At 41.8% G+C, this 26,935-nt stretch overlaps 1 protein-coding gene and 1 pseudogene across 9 annotated transcripts in view; both read left to right on the forward strand.

Moving 5' to 3' along the window:
* Positions 1–26,935, forward strand: part of UNC5D (unc-5 netrin receptor D) — a 567,718-nt gene that overhangs the window by 276,138 nt on the left and 264,645 nt on the right. The gene's annotated exons all lie outside the window — the stretch shown is intronic.
* Positions 15,617–16,245, forward strand: LOC131747576 (transcription factor BTF3 pseudogene; annotated as a pseudogene).

Below are 26,935 nucleotides of genomic sequence, written 5' to 3' on the forward strand. Positions count from 1 at the left end.
TATGGGCATTTCGTATAAATGGAATCATAGAATCTGTTCTTTTTTTCTGGCTTTTTTCACTCAACAGACTATTTGAGGTGCATCCCCATTGTAGCTGACCTACCCAATTTGAAACCTGGTGGGACCTTTCCTTCAGAGGGGCAGTACCAGAGGTGAAGCAGGGTTGGCAATGAGGAAGGGAGAGATGAGGGAGGTCTTGGACACGTCAAGTGTCAGGTGCCTTTTTTGTAACTTGAAGCTCAGAACATGCATAGAAAGAACACAAGAAAAAAACATGACCTAGGACTGGACCTTGGGGTGTTCCAACATTTTAAAGATCGAGTCAGGGATGGATTTGAAGGAAACCATGCAGAAACATCCTTTGAGATTAAGGACAAACAAGAGCAAAATAACATCTCAAGAACAAGGGAGTTGTTAAATGTGTCAGATGTTATAAATTAAGTTGGAGGCTGAAAATGTCCATTGGAGCTATCGTCATGGAAACCGTTGGTGATGTTGGTTGACTGTTTCTAGACTGAGTAGGTTACAGATTGAGCATCAAGGAACCGTGAATGTGGGTCACTCTCGTGAAGGAGAAGAAAGATAGTGGATTGTTGATCTTATACTGTTTTTGATTAACATGATAGAGATTTAATCACAGCTAAGTCTTGACCAGAAGGATCACTACAGGGAAATGGGAAAGCTGTATACTATAGGAAAGAAAGGAAAACACGACTAGGCGAGCATCCTGGAAAAGCAGGAGGAATAGGATCAAATGCACCCCTGGAAGAAGAAGAAGATGGACCCCTTCTAGTATCCCGGGAAGAAAATGGGGCGAGGTGTGAGCAGATACACGTTTGGCTTTAGGACTTGTGTTTCATCCATGTTGGCACGTCTCGTATTGATGTGGCTGGTCTGTTCCTCTTAAGGTGGTTGGCTGGGTTTAGTCCTCAGGCATGACCACAAAGTCGTAGTCGAGTGTACATAGATGCGCCGCAAACCCGGCTTCATTAGCTTGAAACTCACAACCACGTGAGGAAGTGTGTGAATCACACCATCGTTGGCAAAACTTTCGTTCGTTTTTACGAACTTACCCTCTATATTCTCATTACTTTCATCCACATGCTCTTCTTTCCCTGGGTAGATCCTGTTGCCCCCACTGTAGCTTCCAAGCATTCAGCAATTTTCTGAGACTTCCTCGCTTGGAAACAAGCACTCCACCAGCTTAGTCTAAAGCAGGATGTGAATAACACTGCTGTTAAGCACCTCGAATGTTTGAATCAGCATTTGGCTCCTTCAAATCCCTTTACTTTAATCACAACAATTGATCTACAAATCAAGTTGAGGGAAGAGCTTGGAGATTGGTTCAGACCAACAGCTTCGGTAAATGAAGTGTTTCTCCAGCAAAGAATCAACACCACACACCACAGGTGCAATTATGATCAGGGCAGGATTCACTTTCGTTCAATACTGTGCTCCTGCCAGTTTGCAAGTCCATATATTAGCAGACAATTCAGACCAGAGGCCTGGTAAGCACCTACCTTAAGTCTATAGTTGCATTTGGGAGGAGTCTCGGTTTCAGTTATCCTTTGTGAAAGTTGGGTATGAGCCTTGCTGTTGGTTAATTCTCCCCCATGGAAGTTTCTTTCTTTGATTTATCATAACTTAACTGACCAAAGTGATAAGTTTTGTCACTAAAGAAACCACATGTGATTCAGTGGCTACACTGAGTTTAGTGGTTGGCGAAACTTTGTTCTCTGGAGTGAAGACTTTTAAATAACTGTTGTAAATATATTTTAATTATATCTGTTCTGGCACCATCTAGCCAGAGGAAGCAATTTTTCAGGAGCCCATTTCATCTCCCTTGAAAGTTTTGGTTTTAATGTTGAAAAGCTTTTAAGAAGAGTAGCTTGAAGGGAGGAACGGAGCAAAGCAGAAGCTGCAGGAGTGTATAAGCAGCATGGAAAAGGCCTGTTTTTGTTCTCAAGCAGCAGGGCATTATTAATATGTAACAGTTAATACCCTATATTGCTTCTCAGCTATTACTCATGAGTTGGGAACATTGCATGGTATTGAAAAAAAAAAATGTGAATCATGGCAACTCAAAGATCTCATTTTCTCATCCCCCTCCCCTCCATGTTTCATTAATGTCCATGCTGGAAATGCAAAACCTCTGATATTCTAACTGAATTTTTGTGCAAGTGAAAATATCAAATTGGGAAGGCGTGAATGTTATCTTGCACCACTCAAACCCAAGACAGCATTAAACAACAGCCAGATTAGTACATCACCTTTCCTTTTAAAACCAGTTGGCCCTCTGTATCCGTGGTTGGTTGAATCTGTGGATGTGGATCCTGTGAATACAGAGGGCTGACACTGGGGCTCGAGCATCTGTGGATTTTTGTTTCCATAGGGGGTCCTGGAATCAATCCCCCGCAGATCCTGAGGGTTGACTATAATTGATTTCATGTTTTGATGGCATTAAATTATGTATTCTAATAATATTAGTTTTCAAGGATATTTGTCTTTATCTCTTCTTTTGACTGATGTTAGGCTTGTAAGATGTGAAACGCTTCTATTATGTTTCTAGTCGAGCTGTGTATGCATGAACCAATGACTTAACTACTCCACTGTGAAGTAGTCTCTGGCATCTTTTTTTTTTAACATCTTTATTGGAGTATAATTGCTTTACCATGGTGTGTTAGTTTCTGCTGTATAGCAAAGTGAATCAGTTATACATATACATATGTCCCCATATCTCTTCCCTCTTGCGTCTCCCTCTCTCCCACCCTCCCTAACCCACCCCTCTAGGTGGTCACAAAGCACTGACCTGATCTCCCTGTGCTATGCGGCTGCTTCCCACTAGCTATCTATTTTACATTTGGTAGTGTATATATGTCCATGCCACTCTCTCACTTCGTCCCAGCTTACCCTCCCTGGGTCCTCGAGTCCATTCTCTACGTTTGCATCTTTATTCCTGTCCTGCCCCTAGGTTCTCCAGAACCATTTTACTTTGTAGATTCCATATATATGTGTTAGCATACGGTATTTGTTTTTCTCTTTCTGACTTACTTCACTCTGTATGATAACCTCCAGGTCCATCCACCTCACTACAGAAACTCAATTTCGTTTCTTTTTATGGCTGAGTAATATTCCATTGTATATATGCGCCATTGAACTTCGCAGTATACTACTCATCAAATCGTACTCACTGAGTGTCTCCACCTTGCCTACTAGGCTAGGAGCCTCTTTTTTTTTTTTTTTTTTCCCGGTATGCGGGCCTCTCACTGCTGTGGCCTCTCCCGTTGCGGAGCACAGGCCTCGGACGCGCAGGCTCAGCGGCCACGGCTCACGGGCCCAGCCGCTCCGCGGCACGTGGGATCTTCCCGGACCGGGGCACGAACCCGCGTCCCCTGCTTCGGCAGGCGGACTCTCAACCACTGCGCCACCAGGGAAGCCCTAGGAGCCTCTTGAGGGCTGGTGGTTATCCTCCTGCTTAGTACAAAGCCCGCATACCACAGCTGCTCAGTTAAAGGATTGGTGATTGATTGAATGCATGCATATGAATGAAATTAAAGCAAACGATTGGGCAAGATCATTGTGAAATTGACCAGATATTGTCTACGTTGGGGAGTGGAGATGGGTAAATATGACCTTTTAAAAATGGGTTAGTTAAAAATAAAACCAAGAACCCTACAATAGGGGTTCATAAAACTGTTAAGAAAAAAAGAAAAAAAGTGGTGGGGCCGGGGCAGTAGTGAGAAAGATCCCTTTAGTCATTTAGAGGACCACGATTCTTGGTGCCTCTGTGGGTGCTTTACCATAAGCTCAGTGACATTAGGGAACGTGTCTGATTTGTACACCAGTGCCTAGCACATTAGCTGGTATAGGGTAGGTGCTCAGTAAATGCGGTGTCTGATGACCAGGCGCAGGGAGACAGGCATGAAAGTGCTTTGTGGACAAGTTTACAGGGTTCACAAAGTGTGATTACCAAGGCAGACAGAATAAGTCCGTCTGTATAGAGGGGCTTCGTGTCAGAAATAAATTCGAAGGACTCCATCACTTCTGGGCACTGCCTGACAAAGGCTAAAAGCAAAAGTGCCCTAACTGGCTAGCCTGCAGCCTGCTTGTCCCCTAGATGTTGCTTTTGTGCTGCTGGCTGCTTGCATTTGGGTGTCTGTACAAGAGATCTTAAGCTTAGGAGAGGAGAGCTCTCAAAAGCAGATCACAATGGGCTGAGCCCCAGGTAGCAGTAGCTGAGTGTTTGTGAGGGAGAGAGAAGTGAACTCCCTTTGGGGGGAACTTCTCAAGTTACCAGAACCAAAGCTTCACTGCGTCTGTCTTGGTTTTTGAAGTCTGTGCAAGGGCAGACAGAAGACAAAAAGGAAGGGAAAAAGAAATGTTCAGTCACCTCTTTGCTCATTCAGAATTAAACAATGTGGCTTAAATTACCCCCATTCTTACCATCATTTGAATCTATTTGAATGCATGTAGAATTCCCCTGAGCTTATGGACTTCCTGCTTTGGTATTTTACCTATGAGCAAACACTGTCTTGTGCTTTATTTGATGTCTTAACAAAACCTTGTGTTTGAGGGACTGACTCGTGTTATTGTTGCGATTTCCTTTCTTAACCTCGGCATTAAATAAGTGTGGGAAACATTATTTGTTATAACTTGCATTCTACTTAATATTTAAAATTTGTTTTGTAAATATATATGTAGGTAAAATATGGATTTAAATACAAAAGAGACCGCAGTGGAATAATGCTTGCTTCTCAGCTGGTGAGAGAGACAGCTACTACTGGTATTTTATGAGCATATTAATCCTCATTGGTAGATATAAATGTGTTGGTCTCACATAACCGATTATAAACATGTTTTATGGGAAGTTCCCCTTCTTCGTTTCTGCAGAACCTCACTGAGGTAAAGGACATCATGGCATAGCTTACCTAAAGCACAGAGAGAACTAGATAAAGAGTCCCAGGATGGGGTGAACTTGGAGATAAGGGCAGCCCATAAAGTTACACTTCCTACAAGCCAAAGTCATCTTTGTTTTTATTTATTTTTATTTTGGGCCATGCCTCACGGCGTGTGGGATCGTAGTTCCCCGACCAGAGATTGAACCTGTGTCCCCTGCAGTGGAAGCTCGGAGTCCTAACCACTGGATGGCCAGGGAAGCCCCCAAAGTCCTTTTTAATATAAAGACTAGGTACTGTTCAGATCTAAGCAGAATTGTCACGTATGCGTGTGAGCGGGGCCAAATTTCAGGACTGCCCTTACCAGCCTGGATCAGAGTGAAAGGTCCCTGAGCTTCAGTGCTCCTAATATTTAGTAACCAGCCTTCTGTCACATACACGGTTGACCCTTGAACAATGAGAGGGTTAGGGGTGTCCCCCCTCCACACAGTCAAAAATCTCCACGTAACCAATAGTCAGCCCTGGGCATCTGCGGATTCAGCAGACCGCGACTTGTGTAGATTTGTAGTATTTACAAGTGAAAAAACTCTGCCTGTAAGTGGACCCTCGCAGTTCATACCGTGTTGTTCAAGGGTCAGCTGTAGTATCAAGAACTCTATGAGGTAGACACCTCTCTTTTCATTTTTCTTTTTTTGTAACAGATGAGGAAACTGCTTAAACTCCTTCTCAAAGTGGATCTGTAGGCCGTCCGCATATTACTTGGGACTTTGGTAGATAGACAAAATGTCATGCCTTTCCCCAGAATGGCTTCATCAGAACCTGCATTTTAACAGCATTCCCAGGTGATCTGCAGCAGTGCCCAGATTCACACAGCTTAATAACATGGCAAAGCCAGGACTCAAACAGAGGTATAGCTGGCATCAGAATCTGCCCTTGGGTGAAATGACTTGTCCAAGATCAGAGTTGGCAAATGTCAGAGATAGAATTTGACCTCAGCTCAAGAATTTGTGTATTTCGCTCAAGAATTTGTGTATTTCTCTCTCTCTCTGTTAGAGTTGTGTTTTCTTAAGGCTACTCATTGCTCTTAACTTCTCCATAAGTTTTTGTTAATTAGAATGCTTAAAGGCTGTGCTGGAAGTTTTCTTTTTGGAAGTTTTCGTAATAGAAAGGGAGTTAGAATTTTAATTCCCACTCCCACCCCTAGTGTCCCTACCTCTGAATCATCATTACAGAAGAGAGTGTATTAAAAATGCCTACTTGTTTGGCGCTATCCTAAGATCTAAAGAGTGGGACAGTGGAAAGAACATTAAATATAGCTACCTGTCACATGCATGCTAGCTGTGTGCCTGGCAGAGTGTTCATTAATATTGAACACACATGACTTAAATTCAAGAAACAATATTTCCTACTTTACAGTTTTATCTCCTGTGATTTTTAACACATGGAATCGTTGACATGTTCGGCTGATCTTAATTAGCTTTAGTTCTCGAAGGATGGATAAGAGGCAGAAAGATAACAAAGATATGAGGGTCTCCTAGGCTGGGGAGGGTGTGAGGTCAAGTCTAGAGGGAGGTTGGGTCACAAGTTCACAGGACTTTCTGGCTGGAAGGAAGCAATGGTTATTGATAAATTCTCACTTAGTTCTGGTGTTACGAGACTCTTGTGTCGTGTTGACTGTGGACCCAGACACCTGGGTCAAAGCCTGGGTTAGCCATGACCAGCTGTGCGGCCTTGGGCAGCTTACATAACCTTTCTGTTTCGACCTTTGTCATGTGGAGAACTAACAGGAAGGTAGCACTGTAAGGGTGATTAAAAGAGCTGATATACATCCTTGCTTGGGCATTGCCTATCATAGATGATCTATCAATGCTAGCTGTTAGTTTTCAAGCCACCTTAGGAATACCAAGAAGTATTACATATAGTTGCTCTAAAACTATATAGCTAAGGACTCTAGTCATGGTGGTTTTGTGACGGCTCTTCCTCCCTCACAGAAAAGCAGAAGCCACATTCCCCCCCACCATTCAGCAACCTGTTTCCATCCTCAAGTGCCCTCTGCAAATAGAGAAACAACTAAGCCAGACTCACAGAGGCCACTAAGAGATAAAAGAGTCATTGTTCTAGACTGGGTAAGGATGGGATTATATGAACGTATTCAGGATCCAATTACTTGGGAATGATGGATAAGGATGTCAGAAAATTAGGGGAATATTTAGAAGACAAAAAGGAAAATGGGTCCTAGTACCATTGAATGGCCAGAAGCTACTCTGCTAAGCTGGCTTTGAAGAGACTAAATCAGTTGTCCAAAAAATAATTTTAAAAAATCAATGAAAAAATTGAGAGTCCAAGTGGCATGTAACATTGGAAGCTCCAGAGAGAAGAAAAGCCAGCATTGAGAATCAGGCATAAGTGGGGCTCATTTGTGACCAGTTTGATCATGGGAGTGTAGACCATCAAGAAACCATTGGGAGGTCTGTGGTGAGGGTCAGTGCAAAAAAATAAACTCAGATACTGGAGGATGAGATGAAGCAATTCCAGTGGGTGGGGAGATTGCTGATACTGTTGGAAGCATATGAAACGCATCATCATTAGTACAAAATTACCAGCATATTTAAGTTCCTCCAACTTTGCATTAGAAGTTGTCTAGATGACTTTATTTTTATTTATTTATTTTTGCGGGTCTAGATGACTTTATTTTTTTTTTATTTTTTATTTTTTTTGCGGTATGCGGGCCTCTCACTGTTGTGGCCTCTCCCGTTGCGGAGCACAGGCTCCGGACGCACAGGCTCAGCGGCCATGGCTCACGGGCTTAGTTGCTCCGCGGCATGTGGGATCTTCCCGGACCAGGGCACGAACCCGTGTCTCCTGCATCGGCAGGCGGATTCTCAACCACTGCGCCACCAGGGAAGCCCTAGATGACTTTATTTTTAAAGCTAAGCCTATTACCCCCATATGAGATAATGCATGTAACTAAGGAAAGAGATTTTGCACAGTGGTTGGCTCTGACCCAGATGGCCTGGGCTCAAATGCCTCCTTTTCTGCCCCCTACTAGGTGAATTGAGCAGGTAAGTTAACCTCTCTGTGCTATATTTCCTAACAGCCTGAAAGGATTGTTGTGATAATCAAATAAGCTAATATACTGACATGTTTCAAATAATACTTGACATTGAGACATTTGTTGTTAGATATTGTCATAATTATCAGTTAATATGCTTTCTGCCAACTTCAAGTAGTAGGAAAAAGCCTTGACTCAGATGATCTAAATTATAAGAATATTTATTATTCAGTGCAACATAAGTGATTCATTCAGCCATTCATTGAGGATGTCAGAAAACCAGGTACTTTGGAACATTATAATCCTCAGTGAGTTAGCTGAATGTATACTCAGGCTGACTCCACTCATGGTAACAAGATAGCTGTAGCCGTTCCAGCCATCGCATCCAGACACAACATTGTCTAGGAGAAGAAAGGTCCTTTCTACGTGAGTGTATCATTTTAAGTCTCAAAGTCCTCTAGCATACTGTCATTCACATCTTAATGGTCGAAATTGTTTCCCATGCCTATTACTGATAAGGCAAATGGAATTGGAATTATCCTGATTGGCATAAAACTTTGCAGAGCCTTGCAAAGGAGAGTAGTAGATGGGGTTCCTCCTCAAAAACAGGAAGAAGCTCATAAGCAGTGGTATCCACTAGAGATGTAGGTAGAACTATTCAGCGTTGGAGACAAAGGGTCTGAAGTTTGAAGAGTTAAATAGTTTGCCTAAGGGACTTCCTTGGCCGTCCAGTGGTTAAGGCTCCGAGCTTCCACTTCAGGGGGCACCAGTTAGATCCTGGTGGAGGAACTAAGATCCCGCATGCCTCTCAGCTAAAAAAAAAAAAAAAAAACAACAACAAGCTTGCCTAAGGCCACACAGTTAGAAAATGATGGGCCAGTTGTTGATTCTGAAGCTCACAAAGTAAAGATGATAACTTACAACCTAATTCAGAGACCTGTTTGCTTTGGGTAGGACTCCCATCTGTTGAGGAGTCAGAGTGCCCGTGAAGTCATCGCAGGGGATATTATCAGAGGGGGATTCGGAACAGGGCAGCTCTGGCGCAGCACAGGCTAATGACTCTGTAGGCATTCAAGGACCGTGAGATGGAAGGGACCTGTGGATTCCGAGTGGGACAGGCATGATTTGGTGGGTCCCCACTGTTGGAAGAGGGCTGTCAACCTCCAGGAGTAGGTGAGGGGCCGTATTGCTTTAACTGATTTATTTAATATTGTCCTGAGTTTTCAGAATCATGTTTGTCAGGTTAACCCATCCCTTTTGAAGGTGTCTTTGTAGGGCTGAGCCTTTTGGGCACCTCTCCATCAGGACCTCCCTTCCCATCAGCCCCTGTTGACAGACCTGCAGTGTGGGTGAAATGCCGCCTTTATCGGTGCCGCTAGACGCAGTCTTGTCCTTGTCTGTGTAATTAAGAATGGCTTTGTGGACAAGGTTCTGGAGGACGGTGACAGCACAGTCTGGCAGACGGAGAAATTGTCATGAGTCTGTTATTGATAAAACGCAAATCGAGAAGAAAAATACATAGGAACCTTTCTTTTGGAACTGAGTAGGTTTCAAGGGCTCTGGTTTGATGGAAAAATGCTGAAGTTGAAGTCGGAAGCCCTTGTTCTTGTCACTCACTGGTCCTGAGATGGCAAATTGGGCACTAAAATTTTCTTAGTTAAAATGAATTTGATGATGACATCTCCCAGGGCTGTTATAAGAAACCAGCGGGATAACACAGGTGGAAACGGGGAATGCTTTAAAAACTTGAAGCTTCCATCTGGAAACTTCTTGACACCCTGATACTATTTCCTCACTGTGTGGATTCCAGTGCATTTGTAATGCGGTGACCTTGGAGGGTCTTTAGTTTGTTCTGTTGAAAGTTAATGGTTATTTTCAGATGCATCTGGGAAGAGAAGTTGAAACTCTGATCTAGGTGTATAGATCGTTTCCGTTTTTTAAATTATCTTCATCTGCTTAGGGCCTGACATTCTGACTTGATCAGGAAGCACCAGGAGTTTTCTAATGAGGAAGATTGTCACTCACTGGACTCTGAAAAGAAATACAAAGACAGGGAGAGTTTCTACCAAGCCGCTGCCTTTGAGTCTTCTCTTGTAATTACTAAACAGGCAAGTCAAGAGGGAGCCCTCCCAAAAGACAAATGGCACATTTTTTGAAGTCTTGCTGGGAAGTAGAAACTGGTTCTATGTCTTTTCCAACTTCCTCTCAAAAAGAGGATTTCAGAGCAGGAAATGGCAGAAAACAAATTCTGATAGATAGCCAGGTGGCACCATGGCAGGGGCTGTGCCTCTCAGAATGGCAGCCAAGCACTAAGCCCCTTAATTACACACACTGGTGATACGCTTAGGCTGAGCAGAGAGGGAGAGCGTTGGAAAAGAAAGATGTAGGGCTTTGTCTGTAGACTAGAAATGAATTGGAGGTATATGGCAGAATTCTGCCACCTTCTGAAAATGAAATAGAGCAGTATGCATGCCTCAGATTTGATTTTTGTAAGCATATTTTTAACTCTTAAATAGTCTGAATTTAATAATAGCTAACATCTGAAATACAGAATTAGTTACTTAGATTCTTGCCTCCATTCCTTAAGGTGTAGATACCATCAACTCCCTCTTAATAGGAGGAGAATATGATGCCTCAGGGAGGCTAAGGGACTAAAATTGTGCAAGTTCAGGTGGTGTCTGGCTGATGACACATGCTCTTTCCTCCTATTTAATACTGTGTCGTAGGATAAGGGTCTATACACAGAAATTACGTAGACACAGGGAAGTTGTGTAGAGTGGAGTGTCGGGGCAGGAGGGAGTAATCAATATCCAAGGAGGAGCACAGCTTCATTTCTTGTGGATTGATCAAGGAAAATATATTTCTTATTGCGTCAAAGTAGTAGGAATAGGGGCAAGTGGCCTTCATGGGAAACAGGGTGATGCACCAGGGCCAAGAAGTGGGAGGGGGGAGGTCCAGGAAAGGGTACAGATGAGTAGGGTCCTGCTGTTAGAAAGGGAACACAGTGCCAAATATAGAGCCTGTGTAAAGATCTGTAGCTTGGCTACTAGCTTGCTAGGGGAATTAAGAATTTTTAATCTAACTTATTTTTATTTTATTTTTTTATAAGAGTACAGTTGGTTTACAATGTTGTGTTTCAGGTGTACAGCAAAGTGACTTCGTTATACGTATATTCATTCTTTTTGAGATTCTTTTCTCATATAGGTTATCACAACAGAGTGTTCAGTTAATAGAGCTCCCTGTGCTCTACAGCACGTCCGTGTTGGTTATCTATCTTATATACAGTAGTGTGTGAAAGTTAATCCCAAGCTCCTGATGTATCCCCCGCCCCATGTTTCCCCTCTGGCGACCACAAGTTTTTTTTTTTTTTTTTTTTTTTTTGTGGTACGCGGGCTTCTCACTGCTGTGGCCTCCCCCATTGCGGGGCGCAGGCTCCGGACGCGCAGGCTCAGCGGCCATGGCCCACGGGCCCAGCCGCTCCGCGGCACGTGGGATCCTCCCGGACCGGGGCACGAACCCGCGTCCCCCGCATCGGCAGGCGGACCCCCAACCACTGCGCCACCAGGGAAGCCCCACAAGTTTGTTTTTAATATCTGTAAATCTGTTTTCTGCTTTGCAAATAAGTTCATTTGTGTCATTTTTAAAAATTAAATTCCACATATGAGTGATATCATCATATTTGTCTTTATCTGACTTACTTCACTTAGTTTGAAAATCTCTAGGTCCATCCATGTTGCTGCAAATGGCATTATTTCGTTCTTTTTTATGGCTGAGTAATATTCCATTGTATATAATTGAGGCAAATGTGGCTCTTGGAGACCCTGGGACATAGCACATGCTGAATCTCTTCCCTTGTATTCTTTCCCTGCACTGGGTTCTTTCCCCAGCCTTTCTCATCAGCTCCTAAGTTGAAATAGGCATCGTTGGTTGGGTTCTTGCATGTGTGTACACCCGTGACCAGTTAGCAGCTCCTGGCTCTGACTCCTTCAGGGAAAATAAAGCCTCATTGTTGAGGATGTGACAAATAGCCTCTTACAACCTCTGCCCCGTGTGGTTGCCCGGAGCCCAAGAAACGCCACCATAGCTTCACCAGTGAACTCAAACACAGACAGTTTGCCCAGCATCTTGGCTTGGCAAGACAAGTCAGGTTTGCAGTCTACTAGTTGGAACCCAGTTCCTTGTTTTTTTCAGGAGGTGAGTTTTGCACTGTTTTTGGGTCTGTGTGGTTCACAGAGGTCCTGCAATACTTCCTCCTGATCACCTGGCCTGCTTTTGCCACTCTCAAGGACTTAATGGGAATATTGATGCATACCGAAGATGATACACATACATCAATGTCTGGTATTTATGTAATGTCACACTTAAATTATTAATTCTTTTTTTTTTTTTTTTTTTTTTGCGGTACGCGGGCCTCTCAGTGTTGTGGCCTCTCCCGTTGCGGAGCACAGGCTCCGGACGCGCAGGCGCAGCGGCCATGGCTCACGGGCCCAGCCGCCCCGCGGCACGTGGGATCTTCCCGGACCAGGGCACGAACCCGCGTCGCCTGCATCGACAGGCAGACTCTCAACCACCGCACCACCAGGGAAGCCCTAATTCATTCTTGACAGGGACAAATGTACAGTAAAATTTACCAATTGGGACTAATTGATAGAAAGGCCAGTTATATAGTGAAGTCTCTATTCACTGGAATCCGACTAGCAAGACCCCAATTCATCAATTGTTGAGTCTTCATGTGTAAGAATTCACAACTCTTAGGAAAATCAAACTTTCAGGGACTTTTCCTCTCAGAAGTGATTTCTAGATTATTCTTTAGGGTCAATCTATGAGCAGCGCCTCTTTCACTGAACGCTGATCTTTCTCGGTAACCAGGCTTCATGAGGTGCTGTAAAACCCTGAAATGCCAAGAAAATAGATGAGTCTTGTATAGTTCTAATTGACATGATTTCTGGCTAATTCTCATTGTCCCAGGGTGCCAAATGACGATCATAACAAAAGCAAAAACAACACTGATTTAAATATCCTGAATACAATAATAAGCATTTTATATGGTTCAAATTCTAGTTTTCAGGGCTTCCCTGGTGGCGCAGTGGTTGAGAGTCCGCCTGCCGATGCAGGGGACACGGGTTCGTGCCCCGGTCCGGGAAGATCCCACGTGCCGCGGAGCCGCTGGGCCCGTGAGCCATGGCCGCTGAGCCTGTGCGTCCGGAGCCTGTGCTCTGCAACGGGAGAGGCCACAGCAGTGAGAAGCCCGCGTACCACACACACACACACACAAATTCTAGTTTTCACAACCACCGTAGGGAGGAAGTTCTAAGTTTACCCCTATTTTGCATATAAGAAAATGGAGGTTTAGGTGTTAAATAAAGTACTGAAGGTCTAACAGTGATACGGGGTTATCTGAATCCAGGCTCTCTGACTCCAGAGCTGATTAAGCTTAACCACTGCCAGAATCTTCAGGGCCTCTGACTCTTAGAAGGAAAAGGAGACTGAGAGGCAATGATCACCTCCTCATCTGATGTGCTTTGGCAGAAGATGGACAATATGTTGACAGAAGTTCAAGCATCTGAAGGATGTTGAGATAAGGTTATATTTAAATTTTATTCCAACTCTGAGATGCTATAATTCTAACTGGAAAACACACCCAACCAGAACACCTCACCCCCATATAATCTCAACTGTTGTCTATGTACATATGTCTATGTAAGGCAAGTTACAAACGTAAAGCATAAATTAAAAAGACATTTGATAACTTTCTCAATTCGTAGCTGTGCAAACAGAGTTGAATTCTCTGAATAGGTTACTAAGTGGATTTACTTAGCCCTCATGTAGAATGGAGGCTTCTGAAGTCCTTGAAAGGTAGGAGTTTTTAAACTAGTTTCAACAGTTTCTTCCTCCAGTCTTATTTACATTTTTAAAATTTACTTGGCCAACTCTGCTGTTATAGAAGATTTAGAGGTATATCTGTATAAAGTATCATCATTTCTAATTAGGGTATAAATTAGGGATACTCTACTGCAGAATGTGTATGTCTACTAAGTTATTGAATGTGAGAGCAGGTTGCGGGTGTGTTTGCACTGTATCTCAATTCACCATGTATTCTGAGGCCTCATTACTCAAAGACACACAGAAAAAATGAATAAGGGAAGGAAGTCTGTCTCTCCACATATTAAAATATTAAAAGAGTAATCGGGCCTGAGGTCACTTCATTAGTTACCTGGCTGCATTAACCTTGGTTTTTAGAAAGTTTTCCCATTATCTATTTTGAAAAACTAATTGAATTTACTAAGAACTTAAATTACATTTCTTCCCTTGCAATTTATGTGGTAGGATTCTTATAATCTGACCAAGAGCAATTTCTTGAACTTTGGAGGGTATTACAATCTTTTTTAAAAATGTAATTTTATTTATTTTTTATACAGCAGGTTCTTTTTTGTGGGGGGGATTTTTTTTAATCAAACAGAAAGTCACAAAAATTATAATCATCCTCATCAGTTCACTCAGTCCGATGTAAGCAGGTTCTTACTAGTTATCTATTAAATACACATCAGTGTATACATGTCAATCCCAGTCTCCCACTTCATCCCACCACCAACACCCCCTACGCCACTTTCCCTCCTTGGTGTCCGTACGTTTGTTCTCTACATCTGTGTCTCTGTTTCTGACTTGCAAACCGGTACATCTGTACCATTTTTCTAGATTCCACGTATATACATTAATATATGATAGTTGTTTTTCTCTTTCTGACTTGCTTCACTCTGTATGACAGTCTCTGGGTCCATCCCCATCTCTACAAATGACCCAATTTCGTTCCTTTTTATGGCTGAGTAATATTCCATTGTATATATGTACCACACCTTCTTTATCCATTTGTCTGTTGATGGGCATATAAGTGTTACACTCTCGAGGAGAAACACTGGCAAATTATTTTAGTTTCTTTCTTACCGTGGCTCATTTAAGGTGAGGACCGTCAGCCTTTTTCTACCCTTTGTTCTCTTCCACTTCACAAACCTGGATGATTAAGAACTGTTTTCTTCTTAGTCCCTGCTTTCCCCCATATTTCCCTTTAGCATTCAGGATAGAATAGCTTTCTAGAGCTGTTTGGAAATCATCCTTAGCAGATCCTTATATCAGCTTTCATGACTCAATAAGAAGAACGTATAAGGTTTGCAGCCTTACTGAGCCAGAGTCTTGTCCAGGTGCTTGGGATTTGCCAGTGACCTAGAGACAGGTCCCTGCCTCTGTGTACCTGACATTCTAGTAGAGAAGCAGGGAATAGACTATGCTTTATAAATAAGAAAAGTGATCTAGAAACTTAGAAGGTGAAAATACTACGGAAAAAGAAAAGTCAGCCCATGAGGGAGTGAAGAGGGACACGGGTTTCAGGATTAAACAGGGTCATCACGGTTGGCCTCAGAGAAAAGGTAACATCTGAGCCGATGTAAAGAAAGTGACCTCTTGCTGCCATCTTGCGTCCCCGCGTGTGTGCCTTATCTCAGCTGGTCTGCCCGAGACCCCCTGAGCGCCAACCCTAGTCCCCTGCGTGGCCCCATTTCCGCTCCAACAAGGTACAGAAAGGCTCTGGACCCCGGCATGAGAGGAGGATGGGAACGGGGGAGGGAAGTGCCCGGAAGAAGCGAGCCAGGGAGGGACGGGGCAGGAGAGGAAGGCGATGCTCCGGACAGGTGCACCCACTCAGGCTGACTCTCAGGGTCGAGGTCGGGCCAGGGGTGGCCGCCCTGGGGGCCAGGCGATGCCGTCTCTTGTCTCTTCTTCCACCTCTCTGCGGAACCCGAGGACAGGAGCCTCAGAGGAAAGAAACGATCCTGCACCAGGAGAAACTCGCCACACTGCAGGCACAAGTGCACATGGGTGGGAAAGGAACTGCTCGCAGGAAGAAGGTGGTTCGTAGAACAGCCACAGCAGAGGACAGAGAACTTGAGTTCCCTTTAAAGAAGTTAGGGGGTAAACGATATCTCTGGTATTGAAGGGGTGCATATGTTCACAAACCAAGGAACAGTGATCCACTTTAACAACCCCAAGGTTCCGGCATCTCTGGCAGCAAACACTTTGACCCTCACCGGCCACGCGGAGACAAAGCAGCTGAGGGAAATGCTACCCAGCATCTTAAACCAGCTTGGCGCAGGCGGTGTGACCAGTTTGAGGAGACGGCCTGAAGCTCTGCCCAAACAGTCTCTGGATGGAAAGGCACCACTTGTTACTGGAGTGGAGGAGGTTGATGGAGTTCCAGAGCTTGTGGAGAATTCTGATGAGGCTTCCAAGAATGAAGGAAACAATTGAGTCAGCTTCTGAAGAGGATAAATCTTGAAGTTACTGGGAGCTGCTATTTTATATTGTGGCTGCTTTTTAAAATTTTGTTTACGGATCTGATAAAAATCTAGATCTCTAATATTTTTAAGCCCAAGCCCCTGGACACTGCAGTTCTTTTCAGTTTTTGCTTATATACAATTCATTTTTTGCCACTAATTAAGGTGAAGAAGCCCGGGAATAAAGTTTGAAACAAAGGTTAATAAAGTTCTTTGCCTAGTTTAAAAAAAAAAAAAGGGGGGGGATAGTGAGATCATGACTCCTCTGTCTGGAAATGCCAAAGGTTCGTAATCTCGCTCAGACTCAAACTCAAAAGTCCAGGGACCTAAAAGGACCTGCATGTGTGCTGTCCCCATCCCTTCCTTACTTACTCTCATCTCCTCCTCTTCCTCCTCTCTACCCTTTGCCACCTCCCCACCCTCCCCCATACACGCCTTTCTCCACATTTGCTTCCTATGGTTTCTCTAGTATTAAAGGCACACTCTCACCTCAGGACCTTTGCATTTACTATTCCCTGTGCTTGAAATGTTCTTTCCTAAATATGCATTGCCTTCTTACCTCCTTTGCCATCCTAAGCCCTTCTAGCCACACTGTCATCGATTGTAATACCTTCTTTACCCTACAATCTCTTCCCTGCTCTGTTTTTTCTACAGAACTTTGTCATCATCTAACATGCTATATATTTTAAAATACGTTGAAAATGTGTATATTGTCTGTCCCTGCCCTAAAAACGTCAACTACTTGAAGGGGAGGGATTTTGTCTCCTGATACTCACTCAGTATTTCATTCCTAGCATGGTCCGTGAAGCAGAGAAGGCATCAAAGAAATTGTCCTTGAGCCACTGGATGGTGTTGTGTATAATGGTTACTTACCTGTTAAATAGGTTCTTTTAAAACCTCTGAAAAGAGTTTGCTTTTTAAAACTGAATAATGCATGCAACTGGCCATTTTGTTTACATCATTCACAACATTTTTAAGCATTGCCAAAATACACTTCACCAACGGATTGCGTGAAACTCCATTTGAGGAAATTGGAATCAATTGCTTATCGTTACAAACACAAGCCACAAATAAGAAATCTGTTGGTGAAAAGGGTGTGGGGGTAGGAAGAGCCTCCAAATTAAAGTAGATTGAATTAATTTGTTCAGTATTAATTTGTTCAGAATGGTGTTTCAGTACAACCCTTATTCCCCACCTATCCTTCAACCGGATCCATCCTGCATCTCAGCAGCCAGGTGACCTAAGAAGTGTAAGCCCCACACGGGAAAGAATGGTTGAACAGTTCATGTGCAAAGCTGAGGAAGGACCTGGAGTGCTGGCGTGCAGTCTTCTCTCCATCATTAACAAGCTGCAGACCCTTTTAGCTTCCTCTGCCATCACCTACCCACCTGCCAAGCTCTTACACAGTTAGGGCGTGAGCAGACGAGGGCTTTCGAGAGAAACCTTGAAGAGTCATTATCAGAACCCCAGAGTGATCCAGCTCTGCATCACAGAGCAGGTGGAACTTGTTGCAAGCGACCAAGAAGAGTCAAACCCGACATCCATCTCCAGGCTGGCTTGTGCGCAGCGTCCTGATCTGAGCAGATAAGCTCCCGTCGCTGGGAACAAGGTAGTGGTAGAAAATGGTCTTTTGGTTCTTGCATCCCTGACCTGGGAGATGCTACTTACCAAGTACAGCTTTCAACGTGCCTTTACTTCGTTTGAATGTAACATTTCTTTGGCTTTAAAAGTCTGAAAGTATTTTCTTCTTCTTTAGTGGCCATGCAAACACAAAGCAAAATCAACATTTTAACATTCAGGTAATAAGCAAGGAGTTGGTTTACAGTTCGAGATTTGGAGGACCCTGCTTTTGTGTGAGAATATTTGAAATTTCCACAAGTTATTGCACTTTCATTCCTGGAGTTTGCAGAAAATTGCCAGAAGGAATGGATTTTGTCTTCTTCAGCTGGCAGAACAATTTTCCAGCCATCGCCCAAATATTTGATGAGAAGGATTATGTTGCCGGCTCTGAAAGTTTATACTGTGGATCCTTTGGAAGTGAGAAGGTCTAATGAAACTACTACCCTGATATCAGAGCCCAGCTTGCTAAAGCGTCTGTGAAGTTGTGGATGGATTTCTGATGCTTAGGGCAATTTCTGAAAGACTAGCTTCAGTGTTGCACACACACACACACACACACACACACACACACACACACACACACACACACACACGCTGCATGGCAAATGACGTTTTTCTTTTCTTTTTTTTGCTGTAACAGTATTCTTGTATTCAGCAAAACTCTTGTGTGGCCTTGCCAAAGATCTGAATTAATTGCCTGAAATTATTGTTCATCGTCCTGGTAAATGGAACCAAAAACAAGCACCGGTCCATGGGTATAGATGAAATTGTCATTTGATTTCAGGTTCGAGTAATGTATTGTCTCCGTTGAGTTTTACACTCCTCTGTTGTCGGTTAGGTATATATTCAGCATAGTCGGTACAATGAGCAGAAACAGATTTCAAAATTCCATGCGTAATGGCAGCAACCTTTTAAGCTGTCAGAATAAATATAAAACTGTTTTTCCCTTGTTTCTTCAAACACTTTATGGACTTCATAAGTAATAATGCTGCTGTCAGAAGATTTTTTCTGGAGCATAGATTTTACTGTGTCAAGTCAGAACTCCACAGTTGCCACAGAGAGAAGGCTAAAATTCTTGGGCTGGCATTCCTGTCCCTGGATAATGAGGCTCTGACTTAGCTATTTTAACTTATTTTTCATTCTCCCATGTACCTTACAAGTGAGTGAAACTGAACTATTATCATTTCCTACTCATTCTTTGTAGATTTCCTAATCCCCATACTTTAGTTTGTGCTGTTTCTCATCTTTATCAAATTCAAATGTTACCTACCCCTCCTTACCTAACTCAAATTCTACTCTCCCCCAAAAGCCTTCCAAAAACTATGCAGCTGGAGATGATACTTTCTGAACTCAGACCACTTCATAGACATGGTTTATGAAATCTTTCCGTTTGTTTTTTATTCCCATCAGTTGCATCCAAATCTCGAATGTTCAAGATAGATTCCGTCGTTAAAAGCATTTGGTTGCGTTGTTAACGTGAACGTAATAGCCTTGCTCCAAACGGAATTGCGTGTTTCTCTTCTGAAAGTCTGCTCCGGTTTGTACTGGATGCTGGTACAGTTGACACTTGAATCGCACGGGTTTGAACTGCGTGTGTCCACTCATACGCGAAATCTTTTTCGATATTAAATGCTGCAGTGCCACATGATCTGTGGTTGTCTGAGTTGGCAGATGCAGAAACTGCAGATACAGGGGCAGTGCTTCAGTGGGGGGCAGACGCAAACTATACCTGGATTTTCGATTTCACAGAGAGTGGGCGCCCCCGGCCCCCATGTTGTTCAGGGTTCAGCTGTACCTCTTACAGCTCATTAGTGTCAGCTGGCTGGTCATCATTTGGCATTTTTGCCACCCCAACGGAGCTTCACCAATCTGCAAAAAGCCACTGTGTTGGTCATAATCTTTCCCATATGATGTTTTCAACCGATGGGAACAACAGCATTCATACCAGGAACGCCCAAGACAGAACCAAAAAGCTGGTCGTAAATCAACCCTTCAGCTCCCTTCCTCCCTCGGTCTCTGCTGCGCCCCCCCCCCCCCCCTCACCAGATGCACCTACCCAGACCTTCCCCTTCAGGCTCAGCCCCTGCAGGGGGCTGCTTCCTCTTCCCTCTATCTGGGCACAAGTCCTTGAGGATACCTTTACTTTGTGCATCCCAAGAAGAGCTGCTGCCATCCTGTGTAAGTGGTGGTGTGCAAGTGTATAAGGAGTCCCAGGTTGGACATGCCACGTCTTTTTTGAGTGTTAATTTTACTTGAAAATATGAGGTCCTTATTTTTTTGCTTTGGTTTTATTCACGAGATGTATTATAAAGTAAAACTGAAAATTTGGCTGAATTTTACGATGCAGTAGATACCAGAGAGACGTCTTGTTCGTGGTCTGCTATTCTTTTTGCCAACACTCTTTAGAGATCTACATTCATTCTTCTCTGCCAGAAGGATGATTTCAGTACAATAATTGAAAACTGATGTCATCTAGCCTCTTTAGTTGATTGATTTTTGTCCCCTCTCTTTGTCTTATTTTCTTTTTAAAAAAAATTTATTTTATTTGTTGTCTGTGTTGGGTCTTCGTTGCTGAGCGCGGGCTTTCTCTAGTTGTGGCGGGCGAGCTGGGATTCTCTTTGTTGTGGTGCGCGGGCTTCTCTTGTTGTGGAGCATGGGCTCTAGGTGTGCGGGCTTCAGTAGTTGTGGCTCGTGGGCTTAGCTGCTCCACGGCACATGGGATCTTCTTCCCGGACCAGGGATCGAACCGCGTTGGCAGGTGGATTCTTAACCACTATGCCACCAGGGAAGTCCCTTTGCCTTATTTTCTAAGATTTTTTTCTTTACTTCTCCCCCAAACCAACGATTCTGCCCCAACTTCATAAATGTGTCTACCTGTAACTTCTCTGTTTGAGGCAGCCAGAAGGCTAATAGAGCATCTAGATTGTCATGCAGTTTGGATCAAAGAATTTGGGACCCAGATTTATGGATGGAAAAGAGTGGAAAGGGTAAGACCTGGTTCTTGCTGGTGTCATGGCAGTTCTGTAATAAAGCAGATCTTAACATGGGGGACAATAGGTGATTTTTTGGTTTCCATTCTCTTTTAAAGAGAGGGGGAAGTAAGATTGGGAAGGTACACTTACTTGTTTGTGTGTGGATCTGTGCTTCTCTACAGCTGGGAGAGATTAAGAGAGGGGGTACCATCCGCTGAATTTTAACCTAGGGTCCTAGGATGCTGTAGATTTGTAGAGCAATTGGGGGGTATGCATTACTTTCGACAGTTCATAAAGCATAATGAAAAGTGTGCCTTTACTCAATGCTTTTTTCTGCTTTTGGCTGGAACTTTTGAAATTTGGTAGAATTATATTGGTAATGATGGATTAATCAGAGATTCTGACTGTTGTTGTCTCTTGAGAATTTTTAAAAATACAGAAAAAACAAACTTGTATACCCATCTTTCACCCTGCTGTTTCTTAATTATTTATTAATCATAAGTAGTAGTATTTTCCATATCCGCTTGATAGATTTTTAACAAGAGAAATAAGTAGTACAGATAAAATTAAAGTGCTTTTTCTTCCAAACCTCTTTCCGTCTTCTTTCCCTTCACCATCTTCCCAAGAGCAGCTTCTCTCAATAATTTAATAGCCTTCTATTTTATTTTCATATTTTAGCATACATTTATATACTTGTGAGTACATAATTTTCATTACATTGCTTTATGACTGTAATTTATAAAAATTTACAGAAATGGAATCCTACAGAATATATCCTTCTGTAACATGTTTCATTCTTTTTTCCTCTCATGTAACATAAATTGAGATTTATCCATGTTGGTAGATCGATTGATGGTCCCTGCTGACTACACTATAGTAGTTTATTCCATGAATACGCCTTACTTGATTTGTTCTCCTCTCATTAGATATATTTTATTTTTTCTCTAGAAAGCATCTAGAACGTACTTAATGTGTGCTTATCTGGGCTCGTGTCCTGATGGAAATTTCTATATTTCTTTAATTACTAAAAAGCAGTGGGGGAAATTATTTAACAAATGTCGTTTGCTAGGCAGAATCCTTTAAATCATGGACTCAAAGGAAGAACTAGTCAAAGGATTTGGGTGCCATTGATGTAATGCACCTCTCTGCCCATGAACAGGGCTCAATTTAAGTCCTCTTACAAATTTTCTCTCTACTCCACCCTTTGAAAAAATACCAGAGTGTGGGTCCACAAATCCCTTTGGTTACATATTTTAGTTTCTCTGAACACTAGAGTTCAGAAGTTTGTCGAAGCGTTTGACCTAAATTCCTACTTCTGTCATTGAAGCCCCATTGCCTCTTGGTTTCTCCAGAAGTACTGAAGACCAGGTACTTAACTCCAGTCTTAAAATAACCCTTTCTCTCCCAATATGCTGATTTGAAGTTCTTTTTTCCCTTAGCCTGCACGAATGTGGTCTCTCTAAATCCTTCTCCTAGGATTTCTTCCCCTAGATCATTTGGGTAGTTCTAATGCAGGCCTTTTTTAGATTTATTTATATCTTTAGTTTTATAGTGCTTAGAGCTAAAAAAAAAAAAAAAAAAAAAAAAAGATCTTATGATGGCCTTGAACAGGACTGATAGGATCACCTCACAGCTTTTATATGTGATTCTGTGTTTATACTTATGGATACATGTATATGTATTTGTCTCCTTATTCAGGACATATATTGTGCTTCTGCTTAGCAAGCCTTACACATTTAAAACACACATATACTCACACTCACACACACACACTCTCTCATAGTACTGCATGGCTGGATTATACTTAGCATGTGGCCTATTAGGTTGGCCAGTTATGTCTTTTGATATGTTGCACAAAGACAGTTGTTACACTTTTTACTATTTAGGCATTTTAGTTGATTAAAAAAAAAAGGGGGGGGGTGACTAGAGCATGCCAGAAAATGTGTAAAGAAAATTCATAGCAGGATTGTTTTCAATAGCAAAACAAAACAAAGTAAAATGGCCATTAACAGGAGAATGGATAAGTCAATCATGATGTATTCACACAATAGAATACTTCAGTGAAATGTATGAACCTCAACCACATGCGTTGGCGACGATGAATTTTAAAAACAATGTTGAGGGCAAAAAGCAATCAGAAGAATAAGAATGGCCAATAAACATATGAAAAGTGGCCAGCAGCATTAGCCATTAGGGAACTACACATCACAACCATGAGAAACTACTTCATATGAACAATAGGATGCCTGTATTCAAAAAGAAAGATAATAACAAAGCTGTATTCAGTAACAAAGATACTAAGAATAAGAGGATATGGAGAAATTTGAATCTTTATACATAGTTGGTAGAAACGTAAAATTATACAGCCATTGTGGAAAAGAGTAGGTTGTTCAGAGTTAAGCGTAGGATAACCATACAACCCACCAATTTTACTCCTAGATATACCTGAAAGAAAGGAGAACATACGTCCATGCAAAATCTTGTTTATAAATGTCCATAGCAACATTATTTACAGTATGAAAATATCCCAGATATCCATCAACTGACGAATGGATAAACTATGGTTTATCCATGCAATGGAATATTCCTTGATAATAAGGAAGTCTAGAGATACGCTACATGGATGAAACTTCCACACAACACAAACAGTCACCTACTGTATAATTCAACTTATGTAAAATGTCCAGAATAGGCAAATTTAGAGAGAGAAAAATTGGATTAATTATTGCCAGGAGCTGGGGTCAGGGGAAGAGGAGGAGTAGCTGTTAATGGGTACAAGATTTCTTTTTGGGGGGTGGTGATAAAAATAGTTCAAACTTAGATTGTAGTGATAGTTACACAAATCTGTGATTTTACTGAGACCACTGAATTGTATACTTCAAGTGGTGGATTTTGTGGAAGGGGAATTCTATCTCAAAGATTTTTTTTTTTTAATCAGAAGAATGAGTGTACTCTTCCAATTTTTATAAAGTTCGAAACCAATCAACTAAGCAATATGTTGTCTAGGGTTGTATACCCCATATGGTAAAAACATAAACAGAAAGGGGGAAATTATCTGAAAAAAGAAAGGAAAAAAGCCAACAGCACAGAACGGTGGTTGTTAGCACTGAGTTTCAGATGGTATCACAGCAGAAAATTACGGAGCCATGGTGTTGGGAATATTCTGTTTTCTTAGGTTGAATAGTGTGTTCCTTTTACTGTCATGCTTCATTTCTGATGTTTACATATATTGTTTTAATCAGTGTGTATTAGTAAAAATTGTATCTGCATCAAGTACTTTATAGTAAAGTTCTGAATGCATCCTTCTCTGCCTTATGAAGGACCTATATTGTTCTACTAATGTAACATGTGCTCTGTTTATACTGTTTCCATTCCCTCAGAGACTAGTAGGGAGGGCCTGTGGGTGGGCATCCAGTAGAGGTGGCCCATTGCTTAGCGGGCACGTTAATGACCTTTTGTTGTACAAATCTGAATTGTTATATATTAGAGAATGGAGGGAATGCAAGTTTTTTTTTTTTCCTAAAAGTCAGTTTTGTTGTTGTTTTGCCCTTTAAGAAGGAATAGGCAGAGGGAGGAATAGGTGAGGGTAAGAAGTGAGAGAAAAATGACAAAATTACATGGGGGAGTAGACAAGTTATTTTCATGAAAGTGGAAATCTGATACCCAATTTAAATTATGTTTTCCTGAAATTTAAATGCCATCCAGCTCTGGGGACATTAATATAATCCTGCTGTCTAACAAAGACTTTATGTAAGTAAACTTCATTGAGCATTTCTTTTTAATGTTTTGGTGGTTTTTTATTGATATAGTTTACATATAACATTATATTGCAGTGGTACAACTTAATAACTTTATATTTGTATCTATTGCAAAATGATCATAAGTCTAGTTAACATCCATCACCATCATAGTTACAAATATTTTTTTCTTGTGATGAGAACTTTTAAGGTTTGCTCTCTTAGCAACTTGGAAATTTGCAATGCAGTGTCATTAAGTGTAGTCACCATGTGGTACATTACATCCCCAGTGTTTATAAGTAGAAGTTTGTACCTTTTGACCCCATTCATCCATTTCACCCATCTTCCACCTCCTGCCTCTGGCAAACCCCAATCTATTCTCTGTATCTGTGAGCTCAGTTTTTTGTTTGTTTGCTTTGGTTTTTAGATTCAACATACAAGGGAGATCCTAGAGTATTTGTCTTTCTCTGTCTGACTTATTTTCACTTAGCATAATACCCTTAAATTTCATCCATGTTGTCATAAATGGCAAGATATTCTTCTCCATTTTGGCTGAATAATATTCCATTGTATATGTATATGCCACATTTTCTTTGTCTATCTGGCTATCAGTGGACACTTAGGTTGTTTTCATATATTTGGCTATTTTAAATAATGTTTTAATGAAAAACATATTTTTTTGAGTTAGTGTTTTTGTTCTCTTCTGATAAATACCCAGATATTGCTGGATCTATTTTAAATTTTTGAGAAAACTCCATACTGTTTCCCATAGTGGCTGCACCAATTTACATACCCACCAGCCGTGCACAAGAGTTCCCTTTTCTCCACACCCTCAACACTTGTTATTTGCTCTCTTTCTGATGACAGCCATTCTAACAGGCATGAGGTGATAGCTCATTGTGGTTTTGATTTGCATTTCCCTGACGATTAGTGATGAGCAACTTGTCATTTTCCTGTTGGTCATCTCTATGTCTTCTTTGTAAAAATGTCCATTCAGGTCCTCTGCCCATTTTAAATAGGAATTTTGTCTTTTGCTATGGAGTTGTATGAGTTCTTCGTATATCTTGAATATTAGCCCTTTATCAGATATATGATTTGCAAGTATTTTCTCATTTGGTAGGTTGCTTTTTCATTTTGTTGATGGTATCTTTTGCTGTGCGGATTTCCATGATTTCTTAAAAAAGAAAAAAAAGCTATGTTTTAGGACTGATTATGTCAAGAGGAATGGCATCAATGACATAAAGATTTAGCTGATAAACTAATTTAGGGAGGGTGGCGGGGAAAGAGCTAAGAAAATGGTCAGTCTCCCTGACTTCTCCCATAGGTTCCTTACAGATATTAGCAACAGTTGATCTTAATTTGTGATTTCCAACCCCACGAATGCACTCAGTTTGGTAGGTGAGAACCTCGTTTGAAATCACTTTTGAATCTTAAAAAAATAGTAGTATATCCCTGGGTTACCTGATTATTCCATCTGAAACATCCCTATTGACCTCTCTTATACGTCTTTCTGTTTTTATATGCCCCCTTTTCAAAATTGTAAAAGTTACGTGACATTCTTAGTGGCTGCTCTAAGGTTGTGACACACTTATCTAAATTGCATCTCAGCACCTTAATGAACAAACTCTTTATTAACCCAGCCTTAATCAAAATGTTTTTAAAAATTAGAGCAGTGATCAACCATCAGGCTCTGTGTGCTTAGCTCAGATGTTAAAACTTCAGATCCCCTGAGGAACAATCCACATGATAGTTGGAGTGTCCAAAGTCTTAAATCCATTCTCCATGTTCCCCATGCCCCAAGACACCATACCCAACACCCCCACTAACGCTAATATCCTCATATAATATCTGCTAATTCTGATAATTAACAGTTTTAAATGTTTTGTTCTGTGGCTAGTTTTGGAATAAATTCTGTGACAATGCTCTAGCTAACTGGCATGGTACTTGGATGCCTAAAATCAGATTCAAGGAATCACTTTTCTAATGAGTTTTGCACCCACTTGGCAATAATCTGATCCAAACTCAATTCTCCTAGTCTTTGATGAGCTCTCATGTGGAGCCAACTCTAAATTCCCTCAAAGAGAGACGTTTCACTTGCCCTTTTTCTGATCAGTGGAGCCCTCACAGAACTCCAAGAGTTTTCGAAGTTGATTTCAGTGAGCACCGCGATTGCAACCAATTCCTAAAATGCCTTGGGATATTTTTACCCTGCAAGCTGTTTATGCAAAGAGAGGAAGTTTCAGCTAGAAGGAATGAAATAGTTTAAGGCATCTTTGGGTTTAAATGTCAGATATTTTCACTTGAATCCCAGTATTCCATGGTAGAAAAACCTCTG

This window comes from Kogia breviceps, chromosome 20 (assembly GCF_026419965.1).
Source record: "Kogia breviceps isolate mKogBre1 chromosome 20, mKogBre1 haplotype 1, whole genome shotgun sequence".
Taxonomy (NCBI): Eukaryota; Metazoa; Chordata; class Mammalia; order Artiodactyla; family Physeteridae; genus Kogia; species Kogia breviceps.